The sequence below is a fragment of the Salvelinus alpinus genome, chromosome 2 (assembly GCF_045679555.1).
Source record: "Salvelinus alpinus chromosome 2, SLU_Salpinus.1, whole genome shotgun sequence".
In the NCBI taxonomy this organism is placed as follows: Eukaryota; Metazoa; Chordata; class Actinopteri; order Salmoniformes; family Salmonidae; genus Salvelinus; species Salvelinus alpinus.
The window spans coordinates 81,096,818-81,106,930 of record NC_092087.1 but is presented as its reverse complement, the minus strand read 5'-3'; positions in this window follow the sequence as shown (position 1 = coordinate 81,106,930).

Genomic DNA, 10,113 nt, shown 5'->3' with positions numbered 1-10,113 from the left:
CATCACCTGGGGCAAACTACCTGCCCTGCAGGACACCTACAGCAACCGAAGTCACAGGAAGGCCAAAAAGAGGACCACCCAAGCCACTGCCTGTTCACCCCACTACCATCCAGAAGGCGAGGTCAGTACAGGTCCATCAAAGCTGGGACCGAGAGACTGAAAAACAGCTTCTATCTCAAGGCCATCAGACAGCTAAACAGCCATCACTAACACAGAGAGGCTGCTGCCTACATACAGACTAGTCACTTTAAATAATGCCACTTTAATAATGTTTACATATCTTCATTACTCATCTCATATGTACAGTATATACTGTATTTTATACCATCTATTGCATCTTGCCTATGCCGCTCGGCCATCGCACATCCATATATTTATATGTGCATATTCTTATTCCACCCCTTTACATTGTGTGTATTAAATAGTTGTTGTGGAATTGTTAGATTACTTGTTAGATATTACTGCACTGTCGGAACTAGAAACACAAGCATTTCGCTACACCCGCATCAACATATTCTAACCATGTGTATGTGACCAATAACGTTTTATTTTATTTTATTTGATGATTGTTACTGTAACAGTATACAACAAGATCTCATAGTTTCCACTTCGAAATTTGACGTATTATCGATGAACGTCTGTTTTTTACTCATTCCGCATGGTTACAGGGTTAATTCGCATGGTTACAGGGTTAAAACCGAAATGACTCAAAGGTTAACAGTTTTGGCATTCATTCTGAGTGGTTAAGGTTAGGGCTGTGATTTAGGGAAGGCTTAAAACAAAATAATAAAAAACGATGTGGTACTATTGTCAGGTATCATCAGTATTCACACTGCCGTAGCAGTGGTCTGAGCAATGGTATTGATTTCAAAAAAACAATGCGGATGAGGACATGTAGCAAACGTCCGTGATCAGTCTAGCGATCAGGCTGCACACATACTATATATATAGCCTATGTTTCATCATATTATCATCATCATCATAACACTTTACACAGCTATATCGTGCAATAAAGGTCCTACCAGGCTGCTCGCCATGAAAGCTTTTCAAACATAACCCATGTAGCATTTTAATAAGCTTTTGGGAAAAGTCGGAAGGGGGGGTGAAAAAGATAGAGTCAAGTGTACAATACCTTCAAAAGTATTCATCCCTCTTTGCATTTTTCCTATTTTGTTGCATCACAACCTGTAATTTAAATGGATTTTAATTTGGATTTCATGTAATGGACATACACAAAATAGTCCAAATTGGTGAAGTGAAATGAAAAAAATAACTTGTATCAAAAAATTAAAAAGATTAATATGTATTCACCCCCTTTGCTATGAAGTCTCTAAATAAGATCTGGTGCAACCAATTACCTTCAGAAGTCACATAATTAGTTAAATAAAGTCCACCTGTGTGCAATCTAAGTGTCACATGATCTGTCACATGATCTCAGTATATATACACTTGTTCTGAAAGGCCCCAGAGTCTGCAACACCACTAAGCAAGGGGCACCACCAAGCAAGAGGCACCATGAAGACCAAGGAGCTCTCCAAACAGGCCAGGGACAAAGTTGTGGAGAAGTACAGATCAGGGTTGGGTTATAAAAAAAAATCCAAAACTTTGAAAATCCCATGGAGCACCATTAAATCCATTATAAAAAAATTGAAAGAATATGGCACCACAACAAACCTGCCTGTCACATTGGCATGAAGGATCGGGAGACAGACGCAGGAATGCGTAATAGTATTTTTTATTATACCCCAAAATACGGAGTGCCGTGTAAAGGCACGGGGACGAAGACCAAACAAACACTGTACAAAACACAGGGTTGAAACACAAACAAAAGAGCGAGGAGTACCTCAAATAAATAACACAACGCACAATGATTAACACACGGGACGAGACCCGTAATCATCTGCCCAATCCACAAGGGCACGAAGGCCCAAAACACACAGCACAGGTACTCACATGCCCCAATGGACATCGTAACAACAATCGACCGGAAAATGGTGAACAAAGGGTACACTTATACAATTACTAATCAAATGGGAATAGGGACCAGGTGTGTGTAATGACAGTTCCGGAGGGATCTGTGACACTGCCAAGAGAAAGCTGCCCACCAAAACTCACGAACCAGGCAAGGAGGGCATTAATCAAAGAGGTAACAAAGCGTCCAAAGATAACCCTGAAGGAGCTGCAATGCTCCACAGCGGAGATTGGAGTATCTGTCCATAGGACAACTTTAAGCCGTACACTCCACAGAGCTGGGCTTTATGGAAGAGTGGCCAGAAAAAAAGCCGTTGCTTAAAGAAAAAAATAAGCAAACATGTTTGGTGTTCGCCAAAAGGCATGTGGGAGTCTCCCCAAACATATGGAAGAAGGTACTCTGGTCAGATGAGACTAAAATGTTGCTTTTTGGCCATCAAGGAAAACGCTATGTCTGGCGCAAACCCAGCACCTCTCATCACCCCAAGAACACCATCCCCACAGTGAAGCATGGTGGTGGCAGCATCATGCTGTGCGGATGTTTTTCATCGGCAGAGACTGGGAAACTGGTCAGAATTGAATGAATAGTGAATAGTGTCATCCATGACACTAAATATGGGGAAATTTTTGAGGGAAAACTGTTTCAGTCTTCCAGAGATTTCAGACTGGGACGGAGGTTCACCTTCCAGCAGGACAATGACCCTAAGCACACAGGTAAAGCAACACTCGAGTGGTTTAAGTAGAAACATTTAAATGTCTTGTAATAGCCTAGTCAAGGCCCAGACCTCAATCCAATTGAGAATCTGTGGTATGACTTAAAGATTGCTGTACACCAGCGGAACCTGTCCAACTTGAAGGAGCTGGAGCAGTTTTGCCTTGAAGAATGGGCAAAAATCCCAGTGGCTAGATGTGCCAAGCTTATATAGACATAACCCAAGAGACTTGCAGCTGTAATTGCTTCAAAAGGTGGCTCTACAAAGCATTGACTTTGGGGGGTGAATAGTTATGCACGCTCAAGTTTAGCTTTTTTTGTCTTATTTCTTGTCTTCAAAGTGGTAGGCATGTTGTGTAAATCAAATGATACAAACCCCCCCCAAAATATATTTTAATTCCAGGTTGTAAGGCAACAAAATAGGAAAAATGCCAAGGGGGTGAATACTTTTGCAAGCCACTGTATGTACTACACCCCTCAAGTATACTAGCACTGTTTGGTGGACCACATTAGCTATATTGCAAGGTGTTGACGGATATGCAAACAGCCATGCTGAGTGTTAATGATGGGGAGAACGAGAGAGAGAGAGAGGTGTTGATTGCACTGTGCTGTAGCTAGCAGCAAAACCCTAGTCTACACAACAGCTATCTCTTGTTTTAAGGTCTTATTCTCACTGTGACAGAGGTTATGCTATCATCGCTACAGTAACAGTGACAGCAGTGCTAGTGAAATCTCCCATGGTCCTTCGCCCTCTGGCTATTGGGAGAAGAAGAAAAACAAGGAACAGGGGGTTTTGAAAAGACGTGAAGTGACTTGTTTGCTGGTATGCTTGGTCAGCTCTCTTTCTATGGTCCTTCGTTTCTTCTCTCTTCCTCTCCAGCTCTCCTCCTCTTTCTATTTTAATTTCTCCTTCTTTCCCTCTCTCTCTCACTTTCTCCTTATCACTCGCTCTCCATTTCACGCCCTCTCTCTCGCTCTCCATTTCTCCAAACTCCTTCTTTGCCTCAGTGCTGCTGCACTCGTTTCTCGTCCTCCCTAACCTGTCATCAGCATCGTCGTGGTGACAGCAGACAGATGTTAGCCTTTGCAGAGATCACATCGCAGGCTGTGGGGCAGTGACCAGGACAGGGATAGGATGCACACACGCACACACACACACACACACGCACACACACACACACACACACACACACACACACACACACACACACACACACACACACACACACACACACACACACACACACACACACACACACACACACACACACACACACACACACACACACACACACACACACACCAACGGCACCGCCTTTAGACAGATCAGACAGGGACATGTGCACATATACACACTAGAACGCACAAACATACACGCACACACAAATGCACACACACACACACATTGACATTACACACTGACATGGACATGCATTATACACACATGGTTACTCCCTCACACACATACTGAGACTCAGGTGTCCACAAGAAAGGAGAGATGTGATCAGCAGGACCAGAGTCACAAGACAGGAGAGATGTGATCAGCAGGACTAGAGTCAACAGAAACAACAGACAGTCCCGGAGTAGCATTTATTAGCAGCCAGGTCACCTGTGATACAAGTCAGTATTCGACGCCCATCCATGTCTGAGGACGTCGGGAGATGATGTGGAAACTAGCCACTAGGGGCACCAGTGCACAAGTAGGTTTCGGTTTTGCAAGGACGCTGGGGATGGCGGATGGGCTTAAGCATCTGCCTCTGATTCCAAAGGTTGCTAATTTGAATCCAGTGATAGAAAGTTGTATTTGAGATGTTTGTTTTAACCCTATCCCAAATGTTAACCCTAACCTTAAAAATCCAGAGTTAATGCCTAAACTTAACCTTTCCACTTACAAATTTGAGTTATGCTACATACACATCAAACCAAGGGACGTCTCACACACACACACACACACACACACACGCATGCACACATAGACACACACAGATAGGTACACACATAAACTGACACACACACATAGACACACACATTGACACACACATGCACACACACACACGCACGCACGCACGCACGCACGCACGCACGCACACACACACACACACACACACACACACACACACACACTGTCAACACTCATTTACGTTATATTAATACAGATTCCATGTCAAAGCAATAACCTCACTGACCCCATAAGGTTCTATACAGCCCAGAATAATGGCATCAACTTAAACTAAGGGCGAATATACATATGAAAATAACTCTTCACAGTCGCCTGTCATCATCGCCATCATTCCAACAGAGAGATTTGCATGCGTGTGATCTATTAACACAGATCCACATACTTTATCCCCCCCCACTGTTCACCCCACTATAATAATGCATATGAATCCCAATCCGATGAGGGGGGCCAGAGCGACCAGTAACAATTGATTTATAGTCAAGTGTCTGTACCGTCTGATGCATGGCGTCTAGACAACATTTGTGCCCTGCGTCCGAGGGGTGATTGTCTTATGCAAATGAGGCTAGGGTAACATCCCAGCCAGCCCCATCCCACCGCATGTGGATCATGTGACTGGGAGAAGGGAACAAACGAGGCGACTCTGTCTTGACAGTTGATAGCCCTCCTCTTTATGTGTGTGTGTGTGTGAACCATTGTTCAGCGGCGTCAACGTCACCTTCAGGGCAAGCTATGCAATGGGGTGTATTGTGTCAGAGGGGATGCATAGAGGAATACTACCATGTGCCATTCTTATGTGACCCTGATACTTGGTCTATTTTGAGCCCTGAAATTGTCTATGCAATATTTACAAGGTCAAACCCACAAATGTTTTCAAAGTGGAAGCTGAGTGAGTCAAATCATTCTATATTTAATACCGGGCACGGAACATTATCCATAGCTCAGAGTCCGTATAGGTTATCTGAAACCAGGTCACTATGAGGTCACTGACTTACACAATGGTTAGCGTTAGCGGTTAGCCCTCAAAAACTCTCCTTCCCTCCAAATACGGCATCCATTTTCTTTTCTTTTAGCCTCTCTGTCCAAATGCCCCCTTTAATTATGAAAAGCAGGCGAGGGGTGGTGTTGGAGAGGGATTGGAGGTTAGAGGGACGTTAGGCGAGGAGGCTGAAGAGGGACCGAGAAATAGAGGGACGGGGCAGTGGGAGGGGGTCTTGACAACCCAGGGCATGAATCGTGTAAATGGATTTCAAAGCAGATGACCTGCTAGCTGATCTCATGATCTGTGCCTCGCAGTCCTCCGCTCACCAAACAAACTCTTCCTTCTTCCTCCCTCTCTCTGAGCTTTCTCACTCTGGCTCTCTTTCTCTCTTTCTCTCTCTCTCGCTCTCTCGCTTTATCCCTCTCTCTGAACTTTCTCACTCTCTGGCTCTCTTTCTCGCTCTCTCTCTCTCTTTCTCTCTCTCTCTCTTTCTTTCTGCCATATCTTTCTCTTTTTCTTCCTCTCTCCTCTCTCTCTCTTTCTCTCTCTCTCGCTCTCTCTCTGCCCCTTTCTCTCACAGGGCTTGAGGAATCACACCCCCTCACATGACATAGCCCGAGGTACTATCATAGGATATGTCCAGAGGTCCATACTGACCTTTGACCCTAGCTGTCTGGGAGAGAAGGGGCCCAGTGCTCTGCCTGAACACAAGGAGCGAGGGAGAGCGGAGGGAGAGGAGGGGGCCTCACGGAGCAGTATTGTAAGGAGAGGCCCAGTGACTGACAGGTCATTTTTCACCCTTTCGCCCGCTTTTTTTTAATGCAGCAATTTTATCTTGCAAAGTAACGCCTTGGCAACCATGAAAGTGTAGATTCAATGTGCAGGGAGCCATTTTTTATTGTTAAGGGGATGACCCATTGCCATTCTATTCCTCTGAAGGTATTCTCAGGGATTTGATGGCGTGGCTCCATTTTCAAATCTATTGGAAGAAAAATTAATATTAAGTCTAAGGATTTGTAGACATTTTGGGCCGCTGCTGCTGTTACTGAACAGAATTCAAACCTTTTGAGTACATGTTTGTGGATGAGAACGTATGTTTCAGAGAGTGTGTGTGTGTTTGCGTGTTTGCAAACGCTAACTCACACACAGACACTCTCACTCTAGCCACCACTATCCTTCCTCTTGTCGTAGCTGGCTGTGTATCAAAGCAGGGGTAGGAGGCGCAGTCCAAGTATAAATTGAATTTCATGCTGGATTAGTGGGGCTCATCTGAATTGCATGTGAGACGCCCCTAACGGTGGGCTCATCTTCTCACTCCTGAGGATCGGCTGGACGACCGCACTGTGTGTGTGTGTTTGTGTGTGTGTGTGTGATCGTCTGGAAGATCACGCAGTGTGTGTGTGTGTGTGTGTGTGTGTGTGTGTGTGTGTGTGTGTCTACATCAATTAGAACAATCAGCCTGGTGACACATACCAGAGGAGAAACCAGTTGTAGTGCTGACACTATCTCAGAATCATCTCATTGGAGAGAGAACCTTATAGTCTCAAGCTCTTCATATCAGCAGGACGAAGTAGAAACCTGGATGCTGATATATTAACATGCTATCACAACATCTACTCTGTTACTACATGTTTATACAAATATAATGTAATGTATTATAATGTAATGTATTGATATGTATTGTAATGTAATGAAATGTAACGTCATGTATTGTAATGTAATAAAATGTAATGATATGCTTTGTAATGTAATGAAATGTAATGTCATGTGTTGTACTGTTATAAAATGTAAGGATATGTATTGTAATGTAATATAATGTAGTGATATGTATTGTAATGTAATAAAATGTAAGGATATGTATTGTAATGTAATGAAATGTAAGGATATGTATTGTAATGTAATGAAATGTAATCCTATGAAATGTAATGTGCAGTATGTTCTGTCACTGCCATGACACATTTTGTTATATTACAAAGCTTTATGTCAAGCTGAATGTATTGGACTGCATAGTGTAGCAGGATAATTATCATGTGTCTGTGTGGCAGTAGTGGTGTGTGGGTAACATCACCGGGGAACTCAAGACAGGGAAATAATGCCATATTACAACCTATGTGTTGTGATAACTGTGTTGTTTGTTCTATAACCTGTTAGTTCATATGCCTTGACACCGTGATATATAGGCCTAAAGCCGAGACAATAAGAAGACACAGTGGCAGAATACATTCAACCACACCTTTGTTTCATTAACAAAAACGGAGAGCGACATCTGTCCGGTGAAGTCCACAGAACATACTGCATGTAACAAACAGTTACATGACCTACTGCATGCTCAAGAAAGTTCGTGTTTCCCACATTTATTTAGAACAACTGTTGTGTGTGTGTGTGTGTGTGTGTGTGTGTGTGTGTGTGTGTGTGTGTGTGTGTGTGTGTGTGTGTGTGTGTGTGTGTGTGTGTGTGTGTGTGTGTGTGTGTGTGTGTGTGTGTGTCTGCGTGTGTGTGTGTGTGTCTGCGTGTATGTGTGTAAGTAGAAAAAAACATGTTGACTCACCCTACTTGTAGAGAAACACCAATGCCATCCGCCTCTTTCATGTTGCCTAAACGGTCTATGACTCTGTCATACAGTTTTTGTTGTCCTAGGCTACCTACTGTAGCTAAAATGCTTGCTCGCTAGCCCAACTTCCTTTCATGGGCAACGATAAGCCAGGCCAGCTAATTAACAATAGCCTACATCTAGCTACTTGTTGAACTTCCATCCTCTCAGGCCAGGGGCACAATGTATAAATGTATGGTTGGATCAGAATCACTGTTATAATCATTGGCCAGTAAGGAGAATTAAGTAAAACCACAAGTCCAAATCCCTATCTCTATCCATGACTAATTTAGGAAAGGGCAGATTTTAGCTAGCCAATGAGCCACCGGAGGACAACGACACAACGATGTGTAACATTTCAAGTTTTCTGTCAATGATGTTTGGCTTCTAACGTGATGTGATTGGTGTGAAGCCAAATCCAAACTGGCTTCCCTTGACACTTTTTTTTGTACGCCAGGATCATTCACAGCTGAGCTCACTCAGTTTAGCTCAATGCTGGCTATTATTTTATTTAAAAAAATATCAAGAGTGCCAAATGCTCGCTGGCTTCCCTTGCATTCAATGCTACGGATGGCAACAATGTCATACTCTTTTTGATCAGACAGCATAGATAGGCTACACATACAGAGACAGAGGGCCAATGCTCTCTCCGGTGAGATACATTCAGCCTCTAGTGAATTGAAGGAAATGTATGACACACAGAGAGACGAAAGATAAATTGTTTAGTTTTTTTTTTTCTTGGTTATTTTTTGGAGGAAGCCTGGCTTCCCTTGGCATCGATGCACGCCACTGCTGTATGGTCAACACATATACCAAAATAGACTGGCACACATACACTTCTCTACAACACACAGCATAGTCATAACCCACAGGGAATACGTTCTCCCGTTAACCTTTCCCTTCCAGTGTTACTCTCCCTCCCTCTCAATCCCTCCATTCCCAGCCCATGTTTGATGAGATCCATGCTGCCGTGCCTCTCTGTGCCGTGGCTCTGTCTGGCTGTCTGTCCTCTACTTTGTGTTCCCTTTAAAACTGTTGGGGCCAACCAGAGAGCACAGGGAGTAGGTCCTGGAGGTCTGGTCTGGGGGGTTCTGGGCATGGACATAGGCGGAGCAGAGGGCTGCGGTGTCGGGGTTGAGAGGAGCTGTGCAGGCCCCTCCCTCCCTCGTGATCTGAATGACATGGATGAATAACAGAGATGTGTGGTGGTACAGGCTGCCCTGCTAATGACCTCACTGCTGCTGCTCTGGCCTGGCCAGGCCTGGAGACTGTGTGTGTGTGTGTGTGTGTGTGTGTGTGTGTGTGTGTGTGTGTGTGTGTGTGTGTGTGTGTGTGTGTGTGTGTGTGTGTGTGTGTGTGTGTGTGTGTGTGTGTGTGTGTGTGTGTGTGTGTGTGTGTGTGTGTGTGTGTGTGTGTGTGAGAAAGGGAGAGGAGAGAAACGTGGAGAGCATATGTGTGTGTCATGTTCATGTATATGTGCGTGTGCCTGTGTGTGTATTCATGAGTGTGTGTGTGTGTGTGTGTGTGTGTGTGTGTGTGTGTGTGTGTGTGTGTGTGTGTGTGTGTGTGTGTGTGTGTGTGTGTGTGTGTGTGTGTGTGTGTGTGTGTGTGTGTGTGTGATCAGACAGCTACTGCTGAGAAGAGGACACAGCAGAGGTTAGTGTACATATCTATGGCAACAGACAATCAGATGACCCTAGGCAGAGGATTGGAGCTGAACTACATACTGTATCCTTAAGCCTGTCCCTACGTATAAAATGAGCTGGGTACGGTTTCCTTAGCACCCCAGCAGGCAGAATTAGAAAAAAACTGTTCAAATGACGTCCTCATTTTCTAGGTGTAATGCATACTGTAGGTAATATTGGCACGGCTCAATATTCAGAACAGGTCGATTCGTCACC